The sequence below is a fragment of the Mesoplodon bidens genome (genome assembly GCF_964165515.1).
Source record: "Mesoplodon bidens genome assembly, contig: HAP1_SCAFFOLD_349, whole genome shotgun sequence".
Classification (NCBI taxonomy): Eukaryota; Metazoa; Chordata; class Mammalia; order Artiodactyla; family Ziphiidae; genus Mesoplodon; species Mesoplodon bidens.
The window spans coordinates 473,591-490,233 of NW_027672382.1; the positions used below are offsets into that span (position 1 = coordinate 473,591).

Genomic DNA, 16,643 nt, shown 5'->3' on the forward strand with positions numbered 1-16,643 from the left:
ATAAACACTGTACTTTCCTTCACCACACCTGGTATCAGTAGATTGGCTTTGCTCTGCAGTGGGTGAGTGAATCTGTGTTTGGTTTGGCAATAATTTTGGCAACCATGAAGGGGCCACCATCCCTAGTGGGCATCTCAACCATAGCACACTGGCCCCTGACCAGTGGCAGCTCATGGATACTACTCAGCAGCTGCTTGAGCACCTTTGTCTCAGAGATGGCCCTGAACATTTGCCACTGACCAGGCATCATTGGCCCATGGCACTTTTGATTTCTGTGGTAAAGGGAAAAAGACACATGCTTTGCTGGTTGAGATTTCTCTAGTAAGTAGTGGAACTTGTGTGTGATAATACCAGGGTATTCATTCTCTTAGCCATTTGGGTCTGTCAGTGGCTAAACATTTCTTGGGATTTTCCCTTTTGGGCTGAGGAGTTTGAAACCCTGAGAGACTACATTTGTTTGTTTCTTTGAGATTTTAAGATTACCAGCCATAAACAACTGAGAATGGGTAATCAGAGCTCTGTTTCATCTTATATTCCCTATGGTGTATTTTGCAGAATTGGGAAATTCTTAGCTCTTAGTTTCATGGGCTCATACCCATGAAAAGGAGAAGGTGATATTTTTCTAAAATCATGTGGTCACAGTATTCTTTAGGCTCTGGAGAATAATGACCCAGATGGGGCACTTTTTGACATTCTAAAACTTGTTTTTGCATATGAAGAAGCTGGCTTGTTAAACGTGTCTCTTCACTATTCTGACCAGAAGGAAACAAATCTTACTAGGAGGAACTTACATTTTTCTCCCTGTGCCTTTGAAATGTAAATGTTCTACCCTGGGCTCTAATGTACTCTCACTCACTCTTGTCTATACCATCGCCAATTCCTGAGACTGAGGGGGAAAAAAAGGGAGAAGAGTCCTTTTTAAACTCAGGCAGGAAAACTGTGAGATCTCTGTTTGTCTGGAATGTATGTATGTCCATGTGTACATTATAAATATATCTCTTTTCCTTTGGATGGTATTATCAAAGTTAGTTTGTAAATGAGCTCTATTTAATTGACTTAAAGGAAATTAAGCACTTACAGAAATTCTCAGAAATATAAAAGAAACTAACTTGAATGAATTTCAGATTCATGTGATCTGAAAAATATTCAATATTAAATTTGGGATAATGGCTGACTTGGTCTAATGTCTCATAAAGTTTTCTTGGGTAATCTAAACATAATTTTTGAGAACAAGTGAATAAAATAGAGGTAAATGAGACAAGAGTTTTTAGGTGAACTCTGGGAATAATTATGTTTTAGGAATGTCTACTTAAAAATAGCTTTTCTGGACGTTTTAATAACTTGAAATTTTAGAGTTTAACTAAATTAAGCTAAATGATGAGAATTCATTGAATATCGAGGTCTTTTCCAAATAAAATAATATACTGAAATATTAATTACTAAACATTGGCTTCCTTTTACAGAGAAAGTAAAGATATTTAAGACTATTAATAAATATGTTTGGTGTCACACGGAGACATTTTCCATAAGCACATATTTTTAGAAATTATAAATAGCATTTATTTATAAATTTGCCAATCTACAGAATGCTAATGTAAAGAACAGCTCATAATTGCTTACTTCTTAATTTTCACTAGGAATTTAGGTTTTTAAGACTTGAGAATTCTAATTAAATATGTAATTAAAGCCACTAGAAATAATGAGAACATTTTAGTATACAGGGTAATAGGATGTGTGTTTTCATTAAAAGAAGGTATGAAGAATAGGAATTTATTTTGTTAAAGAAAAAGGAAGTAATTTTCTCTTAAAGCTGGTTATTTCTAAATAAGAAATAAAATAAAGGGCAAGTTAATATGATATAGAAAGTTGTAGATTTCTGGGGAAAAAGTCATCTTTAGAAAGAAATTCTATGTGTTGTCAGGACTCACTAAGATTAGAATGAATTTAATTGAGTAAATGAATTTTAAGATTAAAAGTAAAGTGGTACAAAAACTTAAAATTTTTTTTTCTCTCTGTTAAGAGAAAAAAGTTTTCTTGGAATATTGATTTGCTTTTGATTACAGATGGTAAATTTTCTTTACCTTTTAAATAATCTGTTATAACTTTCTGTACTTGCTTTTAAAATCTTTCATTGTAACTTTGGTTAAATGGATAAGCATTGTTTCACAGTGATCTGTAATCCTATTTGACCAAGTGTCTTGAAACTTTTTAACATTTTGGATAAACTTCTCAAAGATAGAATCCTAATTAAAGATATTTTGACCTCTAGATAGCTTTGGGATGTTTCAGAGGACCCCTAAGTCATCTCAAAGAGAGATATTAAACTAATTAGGATTATTTGGTATGTTATGGGAGGCACTGTCAATTGATTAGAGATAAATGTATCTCCAACCTTCTTAGGTTATACATTTAGATTACACTAAATATCATTAATATAGATATTCTTATGTTATATGAAATTAAATAAAATTTCTAAAATTTGAATATGTCAAATTTGTATGTTACAGAAGTAAACAAATTTTTTTTGTCAATTGCATTTTAACCAGCTCTTTAACTGTGTCTTTTTAAGTCTTTTTATCATTCATAGATGCTTTTGCAAAAATGCTTCATCTTCAGGAAGATTCATACTAAAGACTTTCTGACAAGTGCAGGTTTCTGATGACTTTCAAATCATACCGTTGAATTGGGTAAGAAATTAAAGAATTCTAATGGAAATCCCGATGGTTTCATAAAGGTTAAGGCTGCAAACTGTAAACAGCTCAAATGTTCATCATCAAGTGAATGAGTAATTCACATCAGCAATAAAGGGGAATGAAATATTAATATACATAACATGGATGAATCTCAAAACATGCTGAGTGAAAGAAAACAGGAACCAAATACACACTGTTAGATTCTATTTATGTAAATTTGAGAATGGGAAAACTATAGTCACTGAAAGCAAATCATCATATCACTTTTGTAGGAAGGTGAGGATTGACCACAAAGGAGCCTAAGGAAACTTTCTGGGTAATGGAAATTTTCTGTATCATGATTGTGGTAGTGATTACACAACTGTATATATTTGTCAAAATTTATCTAACTGTGTTATACACTTAACATGAGTGCTATTAGTTGTATGTAAATTGTACCCCAATAGGGGTGATTAAAAGGAAATATATATTATGTATGACATATAAATATATGTTTACATATATTACATATATATCATGACAATAGAATAAAATATGTTCTTAGTGATTAAATTGCCATTTAGCCAACATCCAGAATGCCAAACATCCTTATTTTTTCTTGTTTTTCCTTTCTCTAACCTTTCAAAAAGCATCATTTTTAATAGTCACATCAACATTGCTGATTAGATTTGCAGTAATTTGAAAACACAGAAGACATTCCTTTTAAAAATATAAACAAAAGCTTCTTTCATCTGCTCTCTAGATCTTTTTATTCTTATGCCACATTCTTTACACCAGTTGACCAATTGAGTTAGGCACTCATTTACTTTTTCACAAACCTTTGTTGTGTTTCTGCTAGTTCTGCATTAGGGACTATTAAGGAGGAAAACCACTGACACAAAATGGTTTCATTTGTGCTGAAGCCCACGATACCACGCATATATTTAATACCTAACCTACTTGCAATTTCGACCTTCACCAGAAATGTTATCTTAATTCTGAAATCTGGAATTTTCTGGTCAGCACCAATGTGGTAATCTATCACAGGGGCCCTCTCCATCTCCCCCAACCCAAGAAGAAGAGGCAATCTGCAAGATAAAACTCAAGGCTTCCCTTCCCTACAAAGAGAAGATAGTACTGGTCCCAAATAACCTTTTTTTATTTTGCTAATGACTTTCTTGCCCACCCTCCTTTCTATAAAAACCTTCCACTCTGTGTAACTTCTCAAAGTGCCCTTCTATTTACTAGATGAGATGCTGCCCAATTCATAAAGCATCAAATAAGGCCAATCAGATTTTCAAATTTACTCAGTTGAATTTTGTTTTTTAACAAGACATGATCTTAAACAAGATAAACATTGCCCCTGTTTTCATCTCAGGTGGCCTCAGCCTGCAGCTGCTTGAAGCAGGATTTTGGTTCCTGGCCAGAGATTGAAGTCAGGTCGGGGCAGTGAAAGCACTAAATCCTAGCCACTAGACCAGCAGGGACTAGTGGCCAGTGACAAGGTCCTGGCCTGTCTGCTGTGTAGAAATGAATTTCCACAGAGATGGAAAGTAGTGAAACAAGTAAAGTGTTTATTAGGAGGACAAAGAATACATGTGGATAGACACATGGGCGGGCTCAGAGAGAGAGTTGCGCTCGCATGGTAGTTTGAATCACTTTTATGGGGAATTTCTTCCAGGTTTCCTTTGACCAATCATCTTGCTTTGCCTGGTTCTGAGTCCATATTTGGTATACCTCAGGGTCCTCCCGTGTTCATGTGCATCTCTTAGCCAAGATGGATTCTAGCGAAGAGGCCTATGGGTAGTTGACATCACTTACTATGGGGTGGTGCCCTCTCCCTTTTTGACCTCCAAGGAACCCTTCTGCACATGTGTAGCTGGGAAGGTCTCCTTGACTATGAGAATGAGGAACATCTAGTCTTTTATCTCTTATCTGGGCAGGGCACAGCCTCCTTTCTCGATTGCCCTGTTATTGATATTTTGGAGGGAATGAACTCCTGCTGCTTACCCTGGGGCCCATCTATCTCCTGCCTCACTTTCACAGAACTCACAATCTGCTGTGAGAGACAGTCAGAATATGAGCACACACACACAAATAATTTTAAAGCCCGATAGATTTGAAGTCAATAGAAAAGACATTGAGGGCTTCCCTGGTGGCACAGTGGTTAAGAATCCGCCTGCCAGTGCAGGGGACACGGGTTCAAGCCCTGGTCCAGGAAGATCCCACATGTCGTGGAGCAACTAAGTCTGCGAGCCACAACTACTGAGCCCGCATGTTGCAACTACTGAAGCCCATGAGCCTAGAGCCCGTGCTGCGCAACAAGAGGAGCCACCACAATGAGAAGCCCTCACACCGCAACGAAGAGAATCCCCTGCTTGCCGCAACTAGAGAAAGCCCACGCGCAGCAACGAAAACCCAATGCAGCCATAAATAAATAAATAAATAAATAATAAAATTTAAAAAAAAAAGACATTGAAAAAGAAATGGGCCTCCTTTTGATAAGGAAGTCAGAGGTTTCTCTGTAACTTCTTTTGAGAACAATAAGCCATGTCTTTTCCTTCTTCTACATTTTCTCTCCCCACTGCTGACCCCAACAAAATGCTGAAGACAGAATTTGCACTCAATAGATTACCTTTTAAATTGATGTAAAAGTATAAAGTATATTTATGTGCATTAAAGTATGGAAGGGCATACATTTGGAGCATAAAAGCTCAGTACCTGCTGGAAATATCACATAATTGATGAATATAAAACTAATTATATAATAGGGAAATTAAAAAGAAATTTCAGGCTGTGTAGAGACTAAATTTAGAGAACAATATCATATATAATGGCTGAATATTTTGGCATTTGAAATTGGAATTTAAAAAATAGATAAGAGAGGAAGAAATAGGAGTCTTAATTAATAACTGAAGGACAAAGGGGGGATAGGTAGCTTATTTAGCTTATTTCTGCCTTTTTAGTTGCAGAAAATATCAGTTTTGAAACCAGATATGGTTGCCATGTATTAGTTCTGCACGAAGTGCTAGGATGAGTTTCCCCACACCCACAGTTTGGGGATAGTGCTTTACTCATAACTCATCTTTCATGCATTTGCCTAAATTCTTGTGGAATACAGCTGGACTTGCAGCTCATAAATGTGACCTTTGGATGTGTTTTAAACACTACTGAACTCCATTTTAATTTTACATAGTAAAGCCTCTGGGCTCTATTTACTCTTTCATTATATAACATTCATTTATCTTATGAAAAACGCTGTGATTCACTGTTGGTCTAGCATTTTTTTTTTCACTTATTTGGATGATTTTTAGAATCCAAACTGTATTGTTATTTACCTTGGAAAACAGAAACACTTTCGGGAGTCAGTTCTCTGAGTCCCAAACCCCTCACCTGACACCCTCTTGTGGTGCTGTGCCCTGGGGGGAGGATACAGCAGGATCTGCAGGTGGAGAGGCCTAGAGAGCTGAGGGTATTATGTGTCTGGTTTATCGCCAAGATTAGTCAAGCCCCAAATTATAGTGTTGAGGGAGAAAGTTTTCACGTAATGAGGTATGGGGAAGTCATTTAGGCTTATACATGGTTCAGTCTAAACTTTGTGTGAACTGAAAGAGCCTGTCAAGCACACACAGCACATCTGCTTTAACCATTAAGGAAAAGAAATGTCTGATTCAAAAAGAAGGATAAGTGACTCCCTTCTTACGATGCCCATGTTCACACCCTCTCGAAGACGAGGCTCCTTTCCCACGTGCCAGGACCCTACTGTCTCACTAGACATGTCCTCAATCTGTCTCTTTTGAAATCTTTAAGGAATAGACCCCTGTCATGTTGGATGTATGTTCTTTGTTCTGATAAAGTATAAGACTACCATGCTTCAGTGGAGAAGTTCCTTAGAGCCTTTTGAGGGGCTGCCTCCCAGATTATAGCCCTCAGCTTGGCTCAAATAAAACGATTTTCTGTTCCTATTATAAATTCTTTATTATTTCCCTCCACAGTGTGTTATTCCTTATGAAGTCCAGCTGTTCTAGGCTGACACCAAGCCACCCTGAAGCAGCCATCGTGTCTTCATTGCCTCTCTCACATCTGGGTCCTTGAAGGTTGCTGAGATCACACTTGCTTGTCTGTGTCCATGGAACCCAGGGCAGAGCCCAGGTCCTCCCACCAGGGCCCTGGATTCTGGTACCAAACCCAGGAGAAGGTGTGCTCTAGTTATATCAGCCTCACCTGGCACCAAGGCCAAGATCGTCATGTGTTTTTTCCCAGACTTCTTCTGTGGGAAAGGGTTTTGGGACGTTTTGTTTTCCCTAGTTCACCCTAGAGAGATGCAAGGAGGAAGTCTGATGCAGACTTTCCAGCTTACAAACATCTGAGGGCTGTGTCTCAGGTCAGGATCAATGTTCCCTTTTCCATGGGCATTCAAGTCAGTGAGGCAGCCTGACTTGAGGGCCAGGACTCTGCCTCTGTAGTCCTGGAGGTGATGGCTGAGGGCTGGGGACAGGGGCGCTGCAGTTCTGCCCAAGGGGAATTAAAGGCCAGAAAGCCCTGGTTTCTGCAGGAGTCTGATAATTGTCTGGAATGTATGCCAGTTAATTTCTTTATCCTATTTATTCATTATTGTTATTTCTCATTGTACTTTGGGACTCAATTTTTTATTGTTATAGAAATCCAATGTTTTCAAAGATTCTCCCTCAAGGATTCTACTGTTAACATTTTTCATTAAGAGAAATGCCTGTCTATTCCAATCTTTCTTTCCCTCCATTATTTACTGTGTCTTTTCTAGGTCTTGTCCTTGTCTCCTGGGCCACAGTCAGTAATGTCTCCACTTATGTATTCTGAGTGTGTGATCATTTGGTCCAAGGGATTCTGCTGAATGAAGTATAAATTCTGATATCTTTCTCTTGCAAACTTTCAAAACCTACAAATAAAATGAAGATATGGGCAATATAAAATGAAAATATGATTTTCCATTCTTATTAATATCTATCCCTATATTTCAATAGAATTCAATTATTGGCCCCTGGTGACTATATTTTTCAAAAGAATTCCCTAAATAATTACCAGTAATTCACTACTCCAATGTAATGTAGAAGATATTCTTAGTGTATTCTTCAAATTCATGTTGATGGAATGCTCAAGTTCCCTATATCAAATTGAGCTCCTATATTCCCTCTGAATAATAAAACTAAGATATGTTTGCTAAAGATTGTTGAAAAACAACATTTTAGCTTGACATGGACAGTACAAATATAGTATCACTAAGGGTGAACATTTAGTATATGTCCTGTGGACTACCAATTTCATGTTCCACAATCACAGTCGAACCGTTTAAATACAGAATTATTTCCTAATTCTCTATTATATAAATCTCATTATAAATAACAAGCATTTTAAAAGCTTTAAATTTTTAACTATAGCTCATTAGTTTGTACCTTTTCTCCTCTATCAACAAAAATTGACTTTCATGGTTAACTCAGTTAAAAAATACAACAGCACAATAGGAAAGAAGTAAAATATCTCCATTGCCTACAATATATAATAATATATATAAATATGCTGATGAAAAAAACGTGGGTCTACTCTCCCATGTGCAGTAAAGCAAATCTACTGACACCAGGTTATGGCGAAGGAAAGTGCAGCGTTTATTGCAGGTGCCAGGCAGGGAGTTCAGGTCAGCTAGTGCTCAAAACACCTGAACCCCCTTTCCTGATGGGTTTCATGAAAGCATTTTTAAATACCAGGTGAGAGAGGGGAATCACAGGGTATGTGATCAGCTCCTGCACAATTCTTTGGTTGATGTGAGGTAACAGAGCAGTGTCACAGTGGTTAACATTATCAATCCTCAGGCTCCAGTAAAAGATCTCCTACTTAAAACAGTTTTAAAAGTTAATAAAAATAAACATTAACTGAGTAGAGGGAAGGTATCCTCAATTTCAGAACAGTGTGAAGTCAGCAAATATCACAACTGGTGCACCCCTTGAAGAGACTGATCTTGACTGGTTGCAATTTTTAAGAAAACACATTTGGGTAAAATTAACTCTGCACTTAAAAAAATTGACTCACAGGTTTTAGGTTTTCTAAATGCTCTAAAAGTACTTCTTTTTCCTTTCCAAGAAGGGACTTTCAACCTCCCCCAAAGTAAAAGGGCAGTGCCTCTTATATTGCTTTCTCTCACTGAACACACCGAAGAAAAATTGCATCATGTTGGTGTCTATCTGAATAATGTGCTCAGGGCTCTCCCTGAGTCATTGCATGGTTCTCATTTGCATGTGGGAGCCAATGGGTCTAAGTGCAGGCCACCACAAGATGTGCCACTATGGCATGTGGATTATTTTGAGCTGAAAACAATCAGGCCCAAAAGACTCAGGAAGAGCCTTTGAACTTCCCCCTTACTGCCTAAAATAATTTAAGGCAGGGGGCCTGTCCCAGGAAGAAGCTATCACTAGAGATAAATGTAGTATAATATTAGGTGTGGTAGAACAGGAGGAACATTGAAAAGCCCATTTGATCAAAATCCTCTCTGTGGGGCTTCCCTGGTGGCGCAGTGGTTGAGAGCCCGCCTACCGATGCCGGGGACACGGGTTCGTGCCCCGGTCCGGGAAGATCCTACGTGCCGCGGAGCGGCTGGGCCCATGAGCCATGGCTGCTGGGCCTGTGCGTCCGGAGCCTGTGCTCTGCAAGGGGAGAGGCCACAACAGTGAGAGGCACGCGTACCGCAAAAAAAAAATTCTCTCTGTGGCTCATTGTCTTTGGATGGATCAGCAAACATTTGTTTACCAAACATTAACTCTTTTTAACTTCCTGTGAATTACCTTACTTCCCCTTGAAATTTCAGACCCATACCTCCTTCTGATGCTGAAATTTGGCCTCTGTGCACTGGTATGGAATCGAATTCGGGGGCAGAGTTTGGGTGAAGTAGAAAAGAATAGGTTTATTGTGTTGCCAGGCAAAGGGGGACACAGCAGGCTAATGCCCTCAAAACTGTGTGTCCCAACCTGGGGGGATTTGGTGAGGAGTTTTATAGCAATGGTTCAAGGTCAGGGTTGCTGATAAGGGTTATGGTGTGTTCAGGGCCTGCAATCCTTTAATCTGGCCTCAGGTGGTCTCCTGATGAGCTTCTATGCTTCTCAAGGTTATCAAACTGTGACCTTCTCTCTAGAATGAAGGATGCTTCATCAAGTAGTTAACATCTTCCATTTGTTGGGGGTTTTAGTTCTGTAGAAGAGCTCAGTTATTGGTATATGTTTCCCTTGAGGCAGAACCAGGATCTTGTCCCAAAGCTGCACTATTGTTTCTTGACAGTTCCTCCCTTGTCTCTGCAGCCCCTCCCTTCCCTGATTAGCAACTATTTGACCCTACCCTTTGGAATTCAGGGAAGGTTGTGGAGGCTGAAGCCTAGTCCCTGCAAACAAGAAATGGGGGACACAGAAAGACTTTAGTGCCCAGGAGCCCCACAGGGTCCTGCTCAGTTTCACTTCTCTTTAGTCAAGAATATATATATGTCACCTTGTCTTGCTGTCTTTGGAATTCTTCATACTTACGTGAATTCCCCATGTGCACATAATAATTTAATTTTCTCTTGTTAATCTGCCTTATGTCATTTTCATCGCCAGCCAAAGAGCTAATGTTACCCAAAAACCTGGGATTGCCTCTTGGTGGGTGTCAAGCTGAAAGGCACAACAAAAACAAAGATTGGGAGAAGAAAGGATTTGTTACTTGCAGCAAGTAAAGAGAACACCGGGGGTCTTTCCCAAAGCAGTGTCTTCCTGAACAGCAAAATTGGGGAATTTTTAAGCTAAGGGTATATGCATATTCATGAAGGGGTTTGGGTGGTCCACAGAGTCCAAGCTTTAGTGGACTGAAGTCATGAGGGTCAGAAAAGGTCAATATCATCATTCCTTATGTTCCCAGTTGATCAGGCTAATCTTTACCATTGAAAGAGAACTGGCAGTCTTTACAATTATCTTTGTTATTGTTACTTCTTTTACCTGAAAACAGTCCTTTGATTCTGCATTATTTTGTTCCCTTAAGATCATTAATTATTGAGACCCTTTCAACGGCAAGCATCCTGGCCAGGCTTACATTGCAAAATGGCTTAGGCCAAAAATGACTCCTAGATATACATATTATTAAACTTTTGTTTTATTTTCTCCTGTTAATCAGTCTCACGTCAATTTAATTCTTAGACCAGCTAAAAGTGTTACCTGAAACACTTCTTTTGTTGAGCCAAAAGACACAACCAAGCCAAAGGGCAGGAGAAGGAAGGCTTTATTACTTGCAGCAAGAAAGGAGAACACCAGGGATTTTCCCAAAACGGTGGCTCCTTGAACAGCCAAATTGGGAAAGTTTTAAACTGTCAACTGAAAAAAAAAAAGCACAAACTGAGAGTTGTGAGTTAAGTTTTATTTGGGGCAAAATGAGGACTATAGCCAAGGAAACAGCCTCTCAGATAGCTCTGAGGAACTGCTCGAAAGAGTTAGGGGGAAGGTCAGCATGTATGTGATTTTGGTGAAGGGGGACACATGGAATCAGGGACACATTTTGGCAGAAATTTGCTGCTAGTCACGAAATGGTGGCTGCTAGTCACAAGGAGCAGATGTCTCCATTAATGATTTTAGTGCTTTTCTAGATATGAGAAGATAAAAGAAACTGGGCTCATAAAATCTTCTGAAAATATCTAACTATCTGAAGGCCTGTTCTGCCGGGTTTTCCCAGAGCATAGACTGCCTCATTCCTGATCTCTGTCCTGAATTCCATTCAGGGTGTGTTGAAGGTTGTGAAACAAAATTTATATATATATATATATATATATATTTTTTTTTTTTTTTTTTTTCTTTTTGTGGTATGCGGGCCTCTCACTGTTGTGGCCTCTCCCGTTGCGGAGCACAGGCTCCGGACGCGCAGGCCCAGCGGCCATGGCTCACGGGCCCAGCCGCTCCGCGGCATATGGGATCCTCCCAGACCGGGGCACGAACCCGTATCCCCTGCATCGGCAGGCGGACTCTCAACCACTGCGCCACCAGGGAGGCCCAAAATTTATATTTTATGGCAAGACAAGAGAAATTTAAACATAAATTCTTCTCTGCCCTTTGGTCTCCTCTCTCCCCACACTGTGCATTGTGCATCTGCATTATACATTGACCAAACCTCCCCCATAGGCAGGGACACTTGCTCAACCATAAAGAGCAACATTCTCCTAACATCAACAAGGCAACTCCCTCCTTAAGAGATACCATTTCTTCTTGACCTTGTAAGGGGTTACATGACCAGCAGGATGGCACTTAGATCTGAATTATGTAAACGTTCAATAAAATGTCATTTGATGTTCAGCCCTCTGTCTCAAAAAAAACTTATACACCTCCCTGGGTTTCTAATGGGCAGAACAGTTTTCAGAGTTTTCTGAGATGCTCTTCCCAGGTTATAATCCTCAAATTTGGCTCAAAGAAAAATTTCCAGTTCTCTTTTAGATCAAGTGATTACTTTTTTGTCAAGGTCAGAGACTACAGTGGCTAGTGACTTCATTCTTATAGAACCAGATGGTAAGGGACAATTTTATTTCACAAGATCATTAATTACTGAGACCTGTTCAAGAGCAAGCATCATGACCAGGCTGAGATCACAAATGATTTAGGCTTAAAATGGCTTCTCTTATGTCAAAAAGTTATATTTGATTCTTTTTCTTTGGGGACCCCCTACTGCATTTGCCTACAGAAGGGCAGAGGAAAAGTTCTTCCTCTCTGACAGTCTTCATGACTGCCTGGAGAAACAATGATGGACTCAGGAGTTTTTCTCAGCCTCGATGTGCACAGAAATCTTTATGCCTATGGTAAAGGGGCATGGAAAGGAGAGGGTTCTCAATGTGTAGAAGTTCAGATGCTTTCAAAGGCAGGCAATGTGCCCTGCACTATAATGCCTGTTGGGCAGGAAGAAAGTTTCCTGTACCCTTCTAGATTTTTCTGGTTAGTCTAGGAATTAAATTGACATGAGACAGATTAAGATTAAGAGGAGAAAATCAAACAAAATTTAATAATATGTATACATGGAAGAGACCCAGGAGAACTCAGTAAATCTCCCAAATGGCTGAAATCCTCACCTTAAATACCACTTTCAACTAAAGACAAACATGTTGGGTGTAGTGGTTTGGGACTTCAAAGGGGAAATTCAGCTTGCACTGCAACTTCAACTAAACAACAGTTCTTCGTGTAACACTGCCGGATATTGGAAGATACACAGGCCCCTCGGCCGACCGAAGGCATTCCTTCATTGAGGCAGTTCGCTAGCCGCAGAACACCCTGCTTTAAAAAGTTGATTCAGTTTAGGGCACAGTGGGTAGCTTGTGTCTCTTTTACTTGTTAGAAAACACACGTATTTAGGCTGCGTGTCAATCTAGACATGGCGTCTATAGCGAAAAGCCTGGTTTTCCCATTTTGAAAGCTCCATTCTTGCAGCCGGAAAAAACCTGAAAAACACTGTTGTTGCCGTGTTTCTAGTCCCTGCAGGCATGGCTCTGAGAAAAAAAAGAGTTTTCTCGAAAGAAAGAGGGTGCTTCCAGGTCCTGGGTGGGAGCTCTTCCTGCCCTGCTCTAGAGCTAAGGGGAATCTCAACGGGGGCCCTAGCCTCAACGTAAGGCCTTGATTTGGCATCCAGAAGGGTAGGCGTGAAGCAGGTTCCCTGAGGCCTTTAGTCGCAGTTCTGCACTCGTTTAACGGCAGTAAGTGTCTAGAGACTCGTGGCCCCGTCGCATCAGCGCCAGTTTCAGGACAAGAACTCTGAGGACCCGCCGGCTCCTCTGGGCTTGCTGGGCCACACTCAGACCCGTAGGTCCTTCAGGGTGCCCCAGGGTAGGCCGAGGGAAGGGTAACACACTGCAGTCTACCTTGGGGGAGCTAGATGTTGATGTTCCAACTACCAGGTTTTTTTTTTTTTTTTGCAAAAACCCCTAAATATCCTGAGCCCTCCCTTACCTCTTCAGAACAGTCCCTCAGAGCTATCTGAGAGGCTGTCTCCTGACTTAAGTCCTCAGTATGTCCTCCAAATAAAACATAATTCTCAACTTTTAGGTTGTGCATTTTTTTTCAGTCAACATTTAATTGTATGGCTCACGTAGGTACTATGCCTAAATGTAATGGGATGAGCTGTAAATTATTAAAACTAGATAAATTCTGTCAGCTCTACCACTAGCTGAGATCAGGCTTTCTTCTCTGGATACTTCTGTCATAGACCTTGGCAGATATGGGGTCTGTGTTGGTCTTAAAATTCTTCTTAGAATTGTGGGGACTCATTCATTCTTTCAACAAATTTTACTGCTTATATTCTATGTGTCAGTTACAGTGCTGGGTCTTGAAATACAGAAGTCAACACACGAAAATACAAGGATAAAACACATTTTCTACCATATTAACTTTTTTCATTCATTAATTCATCCTTAAGTCATTCAACACGCATCTTCTTATTGAATACTGATGAGGGATCAAATGCTATGCTAAACACTGAGTATATAACTGCAAATGAGATGGATAGGCCCTGATTTTGATGTCACTACTATCTTTTGTTGTGCCATATAGTGGGACAGCTTCATTATTCCCTTTACCGTAAGTTTTGGTTTTTTTGCGGTACGCGGGCCTCTCACTGTTGTGGCCTCTCCTGTTGCGGAGCACAGGCTCTGGACGCGCAGGCTCAGCGGCCATGGCTCATGGGCCCAGACGCTCCGTGGTATGTGGGATCTTTCCAGACGGGGGCACGAACCCGTGTCCCCTGCATCGGCAGGCAGACTCTCAACCACTGCGCCACCAGGGAAGCCCTACCCTAAGTTTTTATCACAAATTGCTAATGAAAATAAAACTGTTAGTGGAGTTTCAACATGCATAGGTAAATGAGAACACAGAACTCCCCTTTCGCATGCCCCATTCTCCTCCTTCTAACTCCCTATGTGAACTCACTTTGTGCCAAGACCAAGAAGATGTGCCCCAATAAGAACCAAGCTGATTTCCTCACACTGACAGGGGCTATTGCTCACTTAGAAGACTTGATGCTTAAGTTTGATAAGCAACTAGAAGACCATGGAGACAACCTATAAAAATGATTTGTCTTGGGAGAAAATACTAAAAAGGGTTAATGTGCTGTTCCACATGTCTAACCTCCTGGGATTAAACCACAGGCACCAAGGTCACCAAGGGTACTTGGCAACAATGAGCTAAAAATGAAAAAAAAGCATCATACTGTTATTGTATTCATCTTCCCCCAAGGCACTCTCTGATAAACACCACAACCACTAAGGGAATTGAGAACAGCTTCCTTGTGGGGCAGGTTATATATGCATCATTTTCCAAAAAGTTAAATCATATCCAGCTATCAGCACACCTCACTTAAGGTGATTGTAATGTATGAGATTAAATGTTCCTACCTGATTGGAAAACTTCTTGTCCTCAATTCATTGGCTATACTGGATTATTTTTCTTGGGTCAGACCTTCAGACTTCTACCAGAAATCGTTCCTTTGGGGAAACCAGGCCTTCTCAGAAACTCAGGAAACTGAAATGGAGACAGAAAGAGAGAAGGAAATTATTTGGACATATAGACCTCAATTGTTTGGTTTTAAGTAAACGTCCCAGCATCTTGTAAATGGTATAATAACTTTAGGTAAATTCACAGTTTATAAGTTTGTGTACTCATAAACTGAACATATTATGATAAGAGTACAGGTTGCATTTTGTGTCTTCAACTCAAGCAAAGACTTCAAAAAAGTCCCAGTTATCCTTTGTTCATTAAGACACAAAGAAAAGGCAAAAAGGGCAAGTTTCTAAGTCTTTTTCTTTAAAATTTACTTCCTTTCTTCAGTCTTCATCAAGATCTTCAGGAAATTAACTTTATTAAAGTTAATTATTCATAAAATAAACATAGGAACCTGCAGAAGACTATTTCACAGAGACCTGTAATGTACAATATCCATTGCATACATGCACCATGAGCTTGTCTTTTCTAGCACTGGCATACACAAAACTCTGTGTGTGTGTGTGTGTGTGTGTGCGCGCACACATGTGTGTCTTTTTTTTGTGATGGAGCCATAGGGAGAAAATAAATCTATTGGCTGCAATTCAGTGATGTAGAAAGATTTAAGGGTAAAGGAAAAGGCTACATCAAGTGAAGCAATAAAGTCATGAGGTTGTGCTTCCATAATAATAACAATAGCAGTCTCTGTAACCAAGGGAGCAGGCTCCTCAAATTATAGTCACACCTGTTAGACCATCTGCCCATAAATTTCACACTATCATTAATGGAAAACAAATGGCACTGTCTCTCTTTCCCTTTATCCATTGGCCATTCTCATATAAACGATTTTTCTCTTCAAGGTCGTGCTCTGTCCTATCTGTTTAAAAATATTAGGATTTAGGAGGAGTGATACATAATGTGCCATGCCTTGGTACTTGTACCAGTGATGGCTCTGTAAGGAGCACTGGATTGTTAGGAGGCTATAAATTGAATTCCGCTAGAAGCAGAACCTGAGGCAATAATTTGAATGCAAACTGTTCATCTGGGAGGTGCTTCCAGAAGACTCAGAAGTGGAGTGGGAATTGAGAATGGAGGCATGGAAGGAAGCCAACAGAGGTGCATTACTGAATAAATTACTCCTGCAGGAAACTGCTGCCAGTACTTCAGGGGAGTTCTGTGAAACTCTATAGAACATGTCTCAGAGTTATCCCAAGAACTGGTGAGAAACTTGAAGTACTTATCTTCCAGTCCCCTCTGTCCTTGGTTGAAAGCTACATCCAGATACATTAACTCCTGTACATTTCTGGCCTGCCCTAAGGTGGATAATTGCAGGTGGTAACATGAGTCTATCAGCATATACTGGAATGATGAGTGCTGGGGAGATATGAGTGGAGCATTGAAACCATCTAATACAGTCGGGGCAGGAGATATTAATTATTGGCTTGCAAGTCCAAATGGGTAACCTTAAATTCCTGCGTTAATGGTT

At 39.9% G+C, this 16,643-nt stretch overlaps 1 long non-coding RNA gene across 1 annotated transcript in view; it reads right to left on the bottom strand.

The window, feature by feature from the left end:
* Positions 1 to 15,194, bottom strand: part of LOC308610282 — a 41,914-nt gene extending 26,720 nt beyond the window's left edge. Inside the window, exon 1 of the long non-coding RNA XR_014014496.1 lies at positions 15,073 to 15,194. This is a non-coding gene — a long non-coding RNA (uncharacterized lncRNA). The remainder of the gene's footprint in view (positions 1 to 15,072) is intronic.
* Between the last annotated feature and the right edge of the window lie 1,449 nt (positions 15,195 to 16,643).